General features: G+C 36.9%; 1 long non-coding RNA gene across 1 annotated transcript in view; it reads right to left on the bottom strand.

Annotated features, from left to right (window-relative positions):
* Window positions 1-3199: 3199 nt before the first annotated feature.
* Window positions 3200-15035, bottom strand: part of LOC138943536 (uncharacterized) — a 214881-nt gene continuing 203045 nt past the window's right edge. Inside the window, exons 5-6 of the long non-coding RNA XR_011448485.1 lie at window positions 5231-5351; window positions 3200-3575 (exon numbers count right to left, since the gene is read on the bottom strand). This is a non-coding gene — a long non-coding RNA (uncharacterized lncRNA). The remainder of the gene's footprint in view (window positions 3576-5230; window positions 5352-15035) is intronic.

Raw genomic sequence — 15035 nt, 5'->3', positions numbered from 1 at the left:
GGCTTCCTCCGTCCTTAAAATAAGGAAGGACTATGAATACGGGTATAATTGGTGTAATCTCCGTTTATACTTGCTCACGCATTTATCCTTGCATGCCCCCCGTCGCACCTAACAATATTAAGAGAATCTTGTATTTTATCCGGGAATGAAAGACAAATAATAATTTATCCTTAGCGATATCACTTTGAGTTTTTATCATTCTATTTTATTATTAAATTTTGAATGAAAAATGTGTACAAAATTTAATTTATTTTATTGTGCATATCAGCGCCGTGTGTATCAAGTAGAAAGCGATATGAAAAAAATTTATTTAAACACAGATATATATTAATTTAAAACAATTAAGAAATTTTAAACAGTCGTATATATTTTTTTTTTTCACGAATTTTAAAAAGAGAAAAGTAACATGCCTTACGATATAATTCATCATGCACGCGTGTGTATTTTTATAATCAGAATCAATAATATCGATCGAGTCTACTATAAATGTTGCAAGAGAGCGATTTTTCGAACTATATACGTATCGCATGCGAAGGTAGTCAATGAATATGCTCGCTTTCGATGCGAAAGTGTATGCAAATAAAACGGGACTTTTCGAAACGCTCGAGTATTCAAGAGGATTATTATTATCGATTATTAGCGACGATAATCCGTGAAAAAAAAAAGAAAAAAAAATACATTTCCGCTGACCGTAATAGCAAACGACGCGCGTTGCCACCCCAGGCGCGTGTAATTTTAATCGCCATTTTTATCGAAACGCATTCTCGTTCCATTCACCTTGGATACCCGCGCTGCCTGTTTGAGTCACCTCCAGACAAACAGATTATATCGGTCTAATTGAGAAATTGAAGAATCTGATGCAACGAATAAACGAAATAAATTTGTAATCTTCAAGAGTCTTATTCTCATTTTCTTAAAAGGGAAATTATAACAGAAAAGATGTAGTGTGTTGTATACAGGGTGTGCCCAATTTAAATGGCAAAACTTTAGGAGCTTATGGGCGAACCGAAAAGCTAAGGCAGAAAGTCCTTTAGAGGTTTGCTCGTTTTTCCTCCATTTTCGAGAAAATCACAAAAAAAGAAGCAAAACAAGTTTTCGTTTTTTTTTTTTTTTTTTTACTTATTTATTATTTACATTTCATTTACGTTATCATCTATTTAATGCAGATATTGTTCAAAATGTTGCCCTCTTGCAGCAATGCAAGCATTACATCTCAGCACTGATCTCATTAATTGCAGCTAGACATTGTTCTAGTGATATTTCGCGCACCGCATCTATGATTCGGTCTCTTAATCGCTCTCTTGAATCGATTGGCACCGTAAAGGATAACATCAAGCGTTTACATATGTAAGGGACCTTGAAGCAGAAAGTTTATTCGGTGCCAATCAGCTCAAGAGAGCAACTGACGATGAGAGATTGAATTTTTACGATTTTCTCTAAAATGGAGCTAAAACGAGCAAATATTCATTTGTAATGCCAAAATATCGTATTAACTGGCATTATTTAACTGGCCTACACACGATACGAATGCATATGGTGCATATCTTAACCCACAGAAATATAGAATTTCATTAATTTCAAATTGAAATAACTTCTTTTGTCTGGGATTGTATAGTCAGTACGTCCTTAAATGTAAGTAGTTGCAAGATAATTGCATTGAAAATTATCGATATACTGTTATCGTTTGGTAATTGATGTGTATTCGGAAGGTAAAGCAATGATCGTAGATAAGATATTGTTTTTGGGAAATATATATTGTATTTTTCTCGAAATGAAAATATTTGATTCAGTTTTGAGAAATATTATCTATTCGATATATTTTATACATGTGTTTTATATTTTTTGCTTGCACGTTGCTGAAATATGATTCGCATTCTACAATACATTGCACTTACCCATTTGCAATACACATACTGCATTTGGAATTTGCGTAATTATATTAAATATGAAGCTTTTACAAAATTGTCAAAGCAGCTCTAGTTTGAACATTATTTAAAACAATTGTAGTTAAACAAAATACACGTATTAATTATCGATCTTATATACAGGGTGTTCCCAATTTAAATGACAAAACTTCAGGAGCGTGTAGGGGATCGAAAAGCTAAGACAGAAAGTCCTTTAGAGGTTTGCTCGTTTTTCCTCCATTTTGAAGAAAATCGCAAAAACAGAAACAAAACAAGTTTTCGTTTTTCTAATTTATTTATTTAGATTTCATTTATGTTATCATCTATTTAATGCAGATATTGTTCAAAATGTTGCCCTCTTGCAGCAATGCAAGCATTACATCTCAGCACTGATCTCATTAATTGCAGCTAGACATTGTTCTAGTGATATTTCGTGCACCGCATCTATGATTCGGTCTCTTAATCGCTCTCTTGAATCGATTGGCACCGTAAAGGATAACATGAAGCGTTTACATATGTAAGGGACCTTGAAGCAGAAAGTTTATTCGGTGCCAATCGACTCAAGAGAGCAACTGACGATGAGAGATTGAATTTTTGCGATTTTCTCTAAAATGGAGCAAAAACGAGCAAACCTCTAAAGGACTTCTTGTCTTAGTTTTTCGGTCCTCTACACGCTCTTGAAGTTTTGCCATTTAAATTGGGAATATCCTGTATAATAAGATAGAAATGCTAAAAGGAAATGATAATTTAGAATTACAATAACTTAAAAAAAAAAATATATATATATACAATATATATACAGGGTGTTTCAGGTCTGGTCAATGAAACTTCAAGATCTCATAGGAAATCGAAATTGGAACAAAAAAGTTCCTATAAACATAGATTCGAAAACACTTTATTAAAAAGTTATAGCTAATAAACTCTCCGTAAGTACAATAATTAGTCATGATCGAAATTTAATATGAACATTCTTATGTTTGCACTACAAATGTAATGTTTACACAAAGACCATCGAAAGGTTGTTTTTTTCTGCTTTTTTTTCATCATTTTCAGAGCTGCCTTTTTTTTACGCCTTATCAGAATTAAATGAAATTGGTGTAATTTAGTTTATGATTTAATTACTCATCAGATTTATATCGTTACTTTGTTTCAAATGAATGAAGGATTTTCAAGTTATTTTTAAAAATTATCAAAAAAAAAAAAACGTGATTTTTCGAAGTTTATTAGATATAACTTCTTAACGAACCGTTTTCGGACATATGTTTATAGGAACTTTTTTGTTCCAAATTCAATTTCTTGTAAGACCCTGAAGCTATTTTTGCTCCGAAGAACTTAAGAAATTCTCTTGCAGAATATAATACGATTAAACCTTTTGCATCGCTCGATCCAGTTCGATTAAATCAGAACGCATGAGACTGAGGTCGGATGCATATCCCGACGTTCGTACATATTTCCGTGGTTTCGTCATTCCGGCGAAAACCTTGAATTACGTAAACGAGTGACGGAGATTCGAAGGGGAATCCAGGGAGAGAGACTAGGTGGACAGGCACAAAAGACAGTTCGCGTCTCGGTGGAGAACGCGAGGAGAAAAAAAAAAGATCGTCATCGTCGTCGTGGCTGTCAATCGATCGACCGGCTGCATATCTCCGATCGGGACTGCATCGCTCCGATCTGGTGCAAGAAAGAAGGTTAGACACCGGGCCGCGCGTTAGGCACGGCGCGAAAATCATATGAAAAACTGGCTGTCCTAGAAACGGACCGGCCAGTCAGTGGCACAAACCGCTCCTGACGTGCGCACGCATACGCGTACGATCATCGAGACGCGTTATCGTCTAGCGCGGCTCGAGGGGAGGGGCTCAAATTAAATGTGCGTCGATCAAGGGTCTCTTCCAACGATTGCGCGAAAACATTTCTTGCCTTTTTTTTTCTTCTTTTCTTTTTACTCGATCGTTAACTAACTACGCGGTCGCATCTATTTAATATCGCGAGACAGTGGCAATAATATTCGAACGGTAAATGATCAGCTGATGTTTAACGTCGTCAATTATTTTCAATTTATTTTATTGCCGTTCCGCGCGTGAAATTTTTATTTTACGGCAATGTTTTTTCCTTGTCAAATTTGTCAATAAAGTGCTATAATACGCAATTTTCCATATAAGAATCAATACTAACTTTAAACTTAAATAATTTCCAAACTGTCAAAATAATTGTGCTGAGATTTAGCGCAGATACTCAAAAGAATTAATAGGACATTTTCACGCTTTCGTCAATGTTTTGACATATGATATATATGTACATCCATAACTGGGCACGATTACGATAACTACGGTCCTTTATTTGAAAGGTCGTTTTTGAAAGCATTTTTAAAGAGAAACGCGAGAAAAATAGTAAACAAATTTTCCGACCAATAATTTTCCAGATATATCACTTTAAAGTATTGGACATGATAATAAAACGTTACAAAACGGACCCAATGACTTTGACCTTGACATATATTGCGAAGATCACTGTCGCGAGTATCTCCCATGTATAGGTTAGAATCGTGCAAGAATAACCCAAACTAAATTTTCCTTTCGAATCTAATCCAATCCATCCACACAACAATTATAGGGTGGACCTCGCTTCGCGTCGTAAAGTATACGCGTGGACACAGTGGGTTCCGTCCCCCCCTACGGGGGTGGGGGGGGGGGCTCCACTTCCGAAAGATGTAACCTAACCCAAACCTATTTCTGACTTAAGACTAAAATTTGGTTTCGGTTACGTTATATAAGCCAAACGAAATTTTCGTTTCGAATTAAACTTTAACTTTAAATATGTCAAAAATTATAAGAGACCGCCGATTAAGTTATAAGGAAAAGTTACTCGGGATCATGATCTCGACAACATATGTCAGGGTCAACATCGTTGGGTCCGTTTTTATAAAGTTTTATTATCATGTTCAATACTTTTAAAGTGACATATCTCGAAAACTGGTCGGAAATTTTTTTTTTTTATTATTTTTCCCATGTTCCTCGTCAAAAATGTCTTTGGAAACGACCATTCAAATAGGGGGCCGTAATTATCGTAATCACCCCAACTTTGTCGTCGTCGCTTTACGATCGGCTTAATGATTATTATAATTTGACGGCTCGTTTCTGCCATAAAGTATCACGATCAATTAACCACCAGTCTTATTGGCCATACATATTTGATATAATCATAACATAATGCCGTCGTGCATCCTCTCGGTACATGGCTCTCCCATGGGTCAAAGAGGCAAGCGCCCTCTCTCCTACGACTCGAAAGTAGCTGCTCACCGCGGTTGCGATAAAATCATAGACAATAACCTTTAAGCCGCGTCCAATTTCTCGAAACGCTTCGTAACATCGTGATTCGTCACTCGACCTAGTCTCCGTTTCATCGGACAGATCGAAACAGATTGGCGTCCCGTGGCCGCGAAAACGTCTCCTACGCAGGTGAAAAATTTATGTTAAATTTAACAGATGTCACATGTCCTAAACAATCCACGCAAATTTTTGTGTTGATCTAATATAATAATATGGATATATTAAATGGTGACACTAATGTTAATATTTTTATCACAAAGTAAATGCAAACCTCAAAGTAATTTGAAATACATTTTGTGTAAAATCAACATATTTTTAATGTTTATTAAAATATTAATTAATCAAAATTGATTTGAAAAAATATTATTGAAAGTCTATAGTCATTCTCTCGCTCCTATTGTAAGAATAAAATTAATATATTTTTCTGTAAATTTTAACAGACAAATCCTATCCATTAATAATACGGAACATATCTATTGTGCAAAATTAAAGATATGTGCACATTTTGTTATTTTTACACTTTCCTCAGTTGTTTTAATAATTTAATATATTTGAGTTCAATTAATAAATTATTATTAACACATAAATGTATTAAATATTTAACACAAAAATTTTTAACGGCATATTTTTCGACAAGAAAACACAAATTTTCCACAGTCTAATAAGAGCTCTTTGCAATCGAAGAATTACCATGTCATCCGCCAGAGCGAATTTAGAGAAGAATCTATTACAATTAATAATTTATTACAATACTTATTTTATTATTGTTAATTCTCGCGCATGCTAGGTTTTCAAAATGTTAAAAACTGCGCACAATTAATCGCGATTGAGCTTGTGAAATGCGAGAGAAGCGATTATCTGTTCGGCTTATTTTTAATTTTAACGTTGTAAATCTTATTGTTAATGTATAACTTGAAAGAAATTTAGTTTTTCTCATAAATCATATCTCAGTGTGTCTAGCTTAGGCTAATATTATCGGTGTATGATGCGAATAATTTATCAAGTTTATTCTTATTACGATATTATCAATTCGCTTTATGCATGTACCATTTGTATCTTCAATCATCGGCATCGTCAATTTATCGCGTCGTGCCATCGATCGCGAACACAATCATCTCGATTGTATAATTATAATTCATAATTTTAGAAACTGCTTTAGGAATGCGCTTTGAGTATCGGAGATCTTCTCAAGTGACTTTAATTGTTTCGCTGTAAAAGAAGAACACACGAGTAAACTTGATTTATCGAGAAACTTCGACGCAACGCTTCGCTAACTGGAAAAACATTTTTTTTTCCCTGCAAAATTATGCGAATCAATGCGTAACATGTTTAAAAGATCTCGAACTTATTGCCGACGTAATTATTATTGACGACGGATAAATGTGAACTTTGGTTTCGAATTGAAAATCGATCGCTGAAAAAAAAAAAAAAAGGTGCGCGGAGCTTATGCGGAAGCAGCGTCACCTTGATAAAGGCAGCCTGTCGTCATTGAATCTAGGAGCGCAGTAACATTTTATATACTTTCCTGATTCGATCGGTTAAATTTCTCAAGCGATTCCTAGCGATCGTTCTTCAAGGTGTTATAACACGCGTTTAGCACGTTGACTAGATTGTCGACGCGATTACAGAGGAGGGAGTTATTTTATAATTAGTTGCGAGAGAACCTATGAACTTTAAACGCCCGTTGTATTAAGACCTCGATAACGGAATTGTAATTATTTTCTGATTAAGAATGAGAAAGGATATATCTCTTAATTATCTGAAAATTATACGCTCGTAGATTTGCAAAAAAATTAAATATTTATTCATGCGGTCGTAAGAAATATGAATATTAAGTGGCAGACTGTTTCAAGAGAATTTAATCAGAAAATTATTACGTATACGTAAGATAAATTGAGATGTATATTTTTATTTTGTGTAGGCTTTTACTTTTCGACTATACGATATTTTTGACAAAGAAATTAATTTTAATTTGGCACAAGAATATAATTTTAGTCGAGAAATTTCATCAAAAAGAAATGAAGGAAATATTGAAGGAATCCAGAAGAATGTCAAAGATTTCGTAATGTAGAAAATTTAATTAATTCTTTAATATTTTTTTTTACTAAAAAATTATTTGACAGTTATACACGTGTGTCTAAGCTTTTTGAGCGAGTAGTGTTGCAATTCTAAAGATAATTCTACTCCGGATCTAAATGTGCTGGATCGAGAAAATCGATCCCTCCATTTCGCGATCGCTTGAATATATCCCCCCTCCCCCCGGCATCTCCCTCCCACTCGGCGTCGGAAAAAATAACGCGCAACGCGAAATAAATTCAGAAATGCCTATGCGAGGGCTATACGGACGCGACGCATTAGAAATCGTCCTGCAAGGCGCGCACGGATTTATTATGCGGATGCCGGAGGATCACGCAGCCGCGAGAGCGCGAGTAATAATCCTCGAGCAATCTCTAATGCGACTCGGGGAACCGGGCGGCCTCCAACCGCCTGAAATCGTCCCCCCTTAGTCCCCCACGGTCCAGCCCGGCCCGCGGGCCCCCTTCTGCCGGTGGACCCTGCGTCTAGCCCCACTCTCTATCTTCCTCTCTCCCTCTCCCTCTCTCTCTCTCTCTCTCTCTCTCTCTCTCTCTCTCTCTCTCTCTCACACTCTCTCTGCTTCACGGGGACGGAGAGGAGAACGCGCCATCTTGCCTAGGCCGTGGTATCCGCGCTGCCGAATGCCATACACACACACACACACACACATACATACATATATATATATATAGGCACACATGCATATGGCTCTAGCGCGACAAAGAAACTTCTAACTCTCGTTGTCATGATTCGCCCGTCCCTTTCTGGCAGAGGGGCCTACTGCCTCTCGCTCGTTCATTTGCGTCGCGTGAAAGAGAAAGAGAGAGAGAAAGATAGGACGATCGCTTCAAGGACGACGCTCGCTCCGATCGATCGAGCCTGGCCGATCATCGTTTCGCGATTCTCCAAGGAAACGGTCCGTCAAGGAAATTCAGAAACACCGATCGCTCCTCTCGCGTCACGAAAAAGATAACTCGCGAGAAAAGAGAGGAGGGAGGGGATAATGACGGATCGCGCGTGGGACTAAGAACGATCCCCAATGTCTTAACCGTGAATAAAATTAATCCCGTAAGATCGTGATTCCATGTTCGTATTCTTCCGGCCCTTCTTCCATCGCCTATTCTAATTTAAAGGAGAAGGACTATCCCTCCCTCCCCTCCCCTCCCCTCCCCCTCCCCCCGAGGAGAAAGGGAACGCTCGAAGGATAAATGATGCCTCAAGATTTGTCGAATGTAGTAAGTAATGTCACTTGCGCAAGATATTTATCGATTAAAAGTGTGTTATACGCGATTATATTTCCGTTACATTTCCCGATTATACAATATTTGTTGATAATTATCGACAAAGCGCACAGGCAACGTTTTGTTTGACAGATCGATAATTTATACGCCGTTAATAAATAATATCCTAGAATTAATTAAAACGAAAGCGAAGTAACAGAATTTGTTTGCAAAATTGCGATTATCATATCGATAAGGTGCTATAAATATGTGGTGGGGGGGAGGGAGGGGAGAGTCAGCCCCGACGAACACGTATGTAGTACTTCTGTACCGCGTGTATATAATATAACCGTGTGCAACTTATACTGTACTGTAGGGATCGCCGAGTATACTACTCGGAGCTCGGTACATCGTTTCTGTAGCCGGTCGTGTAACCCGTGATGGGACCACGCGTTAATTAATAATGCGATCATCGACGCTTCCGGTATCAAGCGATACAGCAGACACCGCCTTCATCGTCGTGAGATGACGACCCGTCGTCGATGGGAATGCCCGAAGTGCGATTCCATTCGGCGACAAACGAGACAGAGAGAAAGAAGAGGACGATCGAGGGATCGATTTTTTTTTTTTTTTTTTTTTTTTTTTTTAAATATAGAGAAACTCGACGTAAGACGAATCGGAAATTATACGAGTAAATATACAATGCGTTCGCGCGATGATAATGTAAATGAGCGTGTTTGAGGATGTATGTCATATGTCAAATACATTGATGAAAGGCATGAAAATTTCGTAGACTCCTCCGCTATTTCTTCGGGGTATCTGTGCAAAATCTTGAGCATGATTCTCTTAACAGTTTGGAAATTATTTAAGTTTAAGGTTAGGTATTGATCCTTATCGCGAAGAATCGCCGTAGCGTGGCGCTTATTGATAAATTCGACAAGGAAAAAATATTATCAATGAAATAAAAATTTTCACATCTATTAAAGAAAACTCTAATGAATGGTAAATATTTCTGTAAAACTCGATTTAGATCCACTTGCTCGTTTCAAAGTTACTTACTAAAAATTATAGAAAAATATTATATCTCTCTCTCTCTTTTTTTGTAAATTACTTGTTTTTTTTTTTTTTCTTGCAGTCGATTTCAGGGGGTATTCATGATCAAAAGATTTTGTAATGAATTAAGAAAAATATTAATTACAATTATTTTCTTTTACGAAGACGTTAAAAATTATTTTGTGATACTTTAATTCTTTTTATAATCCGAATTTATTTATTTGATTTTTCGAACAATATGAACGTAAGAAAAATATTGTTTTCTTTTTTTAGATTTTGACGATTCTGCGCCGACAGCGACACGGAAGCGATGTTTCGCGTGTTGGCCGCTTTCATTTCGCCTGGCGGCGACGCGGAGAGTCGCGTCCCGCGCTAAAAATGACGTCGCACAATTAAAAACGATACTTAGGGCGTTATCGTTTCGAGATGGTTGGCGCGATTGCAGCCGCGACTAATGTCGCGCTCTGCGTACACACATGCGATTCGTTTCTTTCGAATTCTGCATCAGCCTACACTACATAATAGCGTCCACGGCAATAATAATGCAGCGTTCGCGTGCGGCCATCGCTCGATCTGTAATTCCATATTAAATCAGGTTCTCCTTCGATAAGACAATCCCAGAGGCGCTGATTCGATCATTTATCGGCATGAAGTTCTGTTAATTATTAGCAATAATAATTTGCACGTCTTCTCGCGAGACTTTCTCGCGACTTTTTAATTATTTATCTCCTTTGGAAATAGCATCTTAGAGTTTCAACATTAATATGCGCTTGGTAGATATTAATCTGTCGTTGAAGATTAACGGAGAGGCAAGCCGGTTTAAAAAATTTTTTAAAATATTCCTCAAATCGAATCACATCTGTCAACAAACTGTGTCATCATTGGGCGAATCCAAGTGGAAAACGTGCATCTATGACATAATGGATGTCGAATGCATATTGTCGCCGGTTGAACGTAACAGAACGATTGACAGCGACAATTGTTTCTCGTCCACGTGGCTGAGCTCTACATCGGAAAACACACGGGCCGACTACTACTCGAACTGTACGACCGTGATCGGACTCGCACAAAGACTCGACCCGAGTATGCTTAAGCGAACATAAATATGCTCCTCGCATAGAAGACAGCACGTGTGACATATTACCGTGAAAGGTGCATCACTTTAATCATTCGTTTCATGTTGAACAAATTATTTCATGTCGTTGATGCTTCTTGTCGCATTTTTATACCACGAAAAGCGCACGTGTGCGCTTCTGGTAAAAATAGATGGAAGTTATAAAATAATTTGCAAGCTTTGTAATTTTTATAGTAAAATAGATAGATGAAATTGTATTACTTAATCTTGCGAATGAAACGTAATATTTTATGAAAATAAATTTCTAACTGACAATTTAAGAAATTAAGGCTCTTAAGTGATATCACAAATTTAAATAATCGCGGGCTAGTAAGAGACGCTGGTGTGGGTCTGAATAGCATAGAGCAATCGTCCGGCAAGAGAAAGACTCGGGTTCGATTCTCTATTCAGCGACTTCGTCCCGATATTTTTCTCGCCTTCGTCTCTCCAGGGGAGTAAAGAGGGGAGTGGGGGGGGGGGGTTATTATAAATCTCGAATTGAGATTAATTTTAGAAATCTTGGTATAGGACCAAATAAAAATTTCATACCCCGTGCACATAATCAGTTTCATAGAAAACTTATTTTTCTATAAAACCGACGCACACTACGACATTCGCGTATGGCTCTCACTAGCCCGCGATCATTTAAATTTGTAAATTTCTAACTGTTTCTCGAAGAAGCGAAAACTGATCAAAACTCAGACGATTATTAATTTATTTTTGAGAGGAAAAAGAACAACATCTCCTTTTCTCCCTCTTTACTCGTGACACATGAAAATTAGATTAACAGGATAAATATTAAGGAATTCACAGAGCTTGGGTACTTGATAAAATAAACAACATTATGTATGGACATGTTCGAACATAATGCTTCGTTTTAAAAGGAAACGGTACGCGTACCTAACCGCTCAATCGTTCATTGTTCTCGCGTTCACATATTTAACAATCGTCATATCAGCGACACTTTTGCGGGCCGCTCGTGAAGACGCAAGGCTACCAATTACTGGCAAAAAAAAAAAAAAAAAAAAGACAAAAGCAGCACAGTGCGTTTGCGTTGCCTTTGTTCCCCGCCCGTCGTCGTGCACCGTCACGTGGTTTATCTTTGTCACGATGTCGCGATGTTCACGTACGCGCGGTTAGATCGAGCACAGACCCGCGCGCATCGACGTGCGTTGTCCCCTTTATTTTTAATCTGCGCTTCGAATCATGCCCGCGACGCGGACTCGCGCGTCGACGTTGTACTGGCAAATATCGATTCTGAAAAGCGCCGAACAATGGCGCTTATTTTCTGCTTTCAATGGCCATTGTGCCGGCCGCGGACAGCAACTGAGCGTCTTCTGTCCGCCCCCGTCTCGTGCGTCCCACATTTTTCGCGCCCGTCTTCGCGCTCGCGTGTTCTTCACCGCACTTTAACATCCATACGTAATATTCAACAACGGCCGAAGTGAATGAGAAGAAAATATGTCGATCTCGCAGATCGACGCGTCGCGAGTTACCTAATACTTAAAACCGTTAGAATGGAAGAAGAATATGGCAAGAGTATCGAACAATATTTATATATATATATATATATATATAGAGAGAGAGAGAGAGAGAGAGAGCGAAAATAGAATTAATAAAAAAAAAATCTCTATTTCCTTTTACTCATGGCGTGGAAAAATATGTCGATTAGCATTATGTTCGTGTGTGTGTGTGTATGCGATAAAAAAAAATATCACATCTCTCAATCTCTGGTTAAAGATAAATATTGAATGGAGAAAGAAAAATTAAGCAATATGAAGAAAAAATGGATAATATTAATAATCAAATTGGTTGATCGAGATCTCTTCAGTCATCGCGTTCGCGACTTCTCTAATCGAATCTGAGGTAGGATCGTGTAAGCGTTCGATTTCTCTGCGATGCACGGACGCACGTGCGTTTTTCATTAATTCTAATAATGTTCACCTTCGTGTATCGCCTCGTCGAATGATCATCCGCCTCGTTACGACGCGCATACATTATAATATATTCGCTCGCGGAACCCGTTCTCAATGTTGCAATTAACGACCAGGCGGCGTAGTTTGTCGATTCGTGATTTTATTCTTCCGCGCGATCGGAATGTCATCGTAAATCGCGTGAAATCTCTCGATTGTGTGGAATGAAAATTCTATGCAATACGCGTACCGTTACCTTGCGAATGGCGCAGCGCGAGAGGGGGCGAAAGGGAGAGGGCCCTCCCCCCTCCCCTAGAAATTTCCCAAGATTTTCCCAGATAAAGCGTAGCGTTCCGATTGGAATGGCCAAATTTACCTCAAATAAAAATTGAAAATACCATTTTGATCCTAAACATAAAGGTTTCCGATCTAAAATCCAAATGAATGTAAAAATTGGCATCTATCTTTTTTTTTTTTTTTTTTTTTTTTTTTGACACATTACGGTTAAGTAAAATCGTATATTTTTATAGAATCGAATAAAGAGTCCCCATTTTTATATCAGCTATTGAATTCTCTCTCAATGGAATAAAAATATATTAGTTTCTCTTTGTTTACTGCTCTATGACGTATCGATTTTCTCACATTTAAATTTCCGCCATCGTATGGATGTAAAGCTTGCAAAAAATACGGCTACTAATCATAAGATAAAAAAGAAATGTTAGTATCTGCACTAATTCGTATCATCTTAAATTTCTCTTTTTTTTTTTCTGTTTTTAATAAGAAAATTCAGAAAATATTTAATTAATTTCTTGGCCCTATGCAATTAATCCAAAGCTTCGATAATAATTAAATATCTAAACGAAGTATTTGAAATATTCTGTTTAATATAAATAAAAATAAAAAAATAATTTTAAATAAACATTAAAGAAAGCGAATGGGATTTGTTTGGTTTTTTTTTTTTTATGCTTAGAGTTTTATGTTTCGCGTTTCTAAAACATTGTACACTTCTGTTGTGAATCCGTACAGATTTCCCAATCGATATTTATGATTTTTTTGAAAATCTGAATTAGATTCGAATTAAATCCCAGAATTTTTTATTATTACGAAAGAACAACGGAGCAATTTTCGATTATGTCATCGCACGTAAAAATATACTGCGTGTTATTCATACGCACGCATTTATTTCCATTGCTGCGGCGAGCAAACGCAGTTCTCTCTTTCTGGCATACAAAATAATTTATCTAAACTTATCATTTTTTTTTTTTTATTGTTAAATGTTGTTAATGAAATTTCGAAGCTTTTCCCATCTTAACTGTTGCGAAAATATAAGATAGACTGAATTTTTCATTCATTTGTACGTGAAAATCGCGTCGGTTACGCTCGCTTAATCTCCAATATAAGCGCGTATGCTTTCCGAGATCGAGCAATTTGGTGAGTAATCCGATGAGTAGATAATACCAAGTCTCACTCAATCTTTCATGAACAATCTCAGCGTGTAATGATGAGACGCAATTCTTCTATTAAACTTTTCTTCACTTCTTGGATTTACTTAAACTCAGTTCATTTAATTTAAATCGCTTTTCAAAAATATATCTATTTGATGCAACGAAATGAACATGCATAAAAAAATCCTTATTAATATGATATCGAGATAAAAATAAAGAGAGAGAGAGAGAGAGAGAGAGAGAGAGGGGTCTGAAAATTTCTAACCGCGCCATCAATATTATACTTTTCTACCGCTTCACATGTTTACGCGCGAACGATATAATACCGTTTTTAATTGCCGTGTCGTCGAGAAAAGTCCGACGATGTTAAAGTCCGATGATAGAAGCACCGGAGGCGAGCATTCTCACTCGCGTTCAACACTTTGTTAAGAGACGATGACGAACGATCGTAAAAGATTCATCGCGAAACCGATCATTTGGAGCATCGATCGAATCGCTATATAGATGACGCGACGTAAAGACGTCGTCCGTTACAATAGAGAACTGTCAGAATCGCGAGTCCTATTCCCGCGAAATTCGCCTGGGTTCTTCTGCAGAGAGAAAAGTTTCTTTGGATTTAATAAATTTTGTCGCGAACAAAGAAATATAATGCTTGAAATGGTCCAACCGTACTGATGTTTGATGTAACAGATATGATTGTTTGATTATCGAATAATATATTTATTTATTTTTAATGAAATATTTTTTCAATGAATTTCATTTTCTCTTCAACTTAAACAATTATATTATTCTCTCAAACAATATTCCTCTTTTATTTAAAAGATTCATTATATCGCTTTTAACAATTTAAATAAATCTTAAAACAAGTTAGATAAAGTCAAATGGCACGTTACTGCATCTTTCTAATCAAATCTTTGAAGCATCTTAGGACCATAGCATATAGGAAAAATTAATTTTACTTATTCGGAATTTCTATCCGAATAA

This window comes from Polyergus mexicanus, unplaced genomic scaffold (assembly GCF_030449975.1).
Source record: "Polyergus mexicanus isolate NDT 795.1 unplaced genomic scaffold, iyPolMexi1.0 SCAF_27, whole genome shotgun sequence".
Lineage (NCBI taxonomy): Eukaryota > Metazoa > Arthropoda > Insecta > Hymenoptera > Formicidae > Polyergus > Polyergus mexicanus.
The sequence above is the reverse complement of the archived record's forward strand: the minus strand, read 5'-3'. Positions and strand labels throughout refer to the sequence as shown.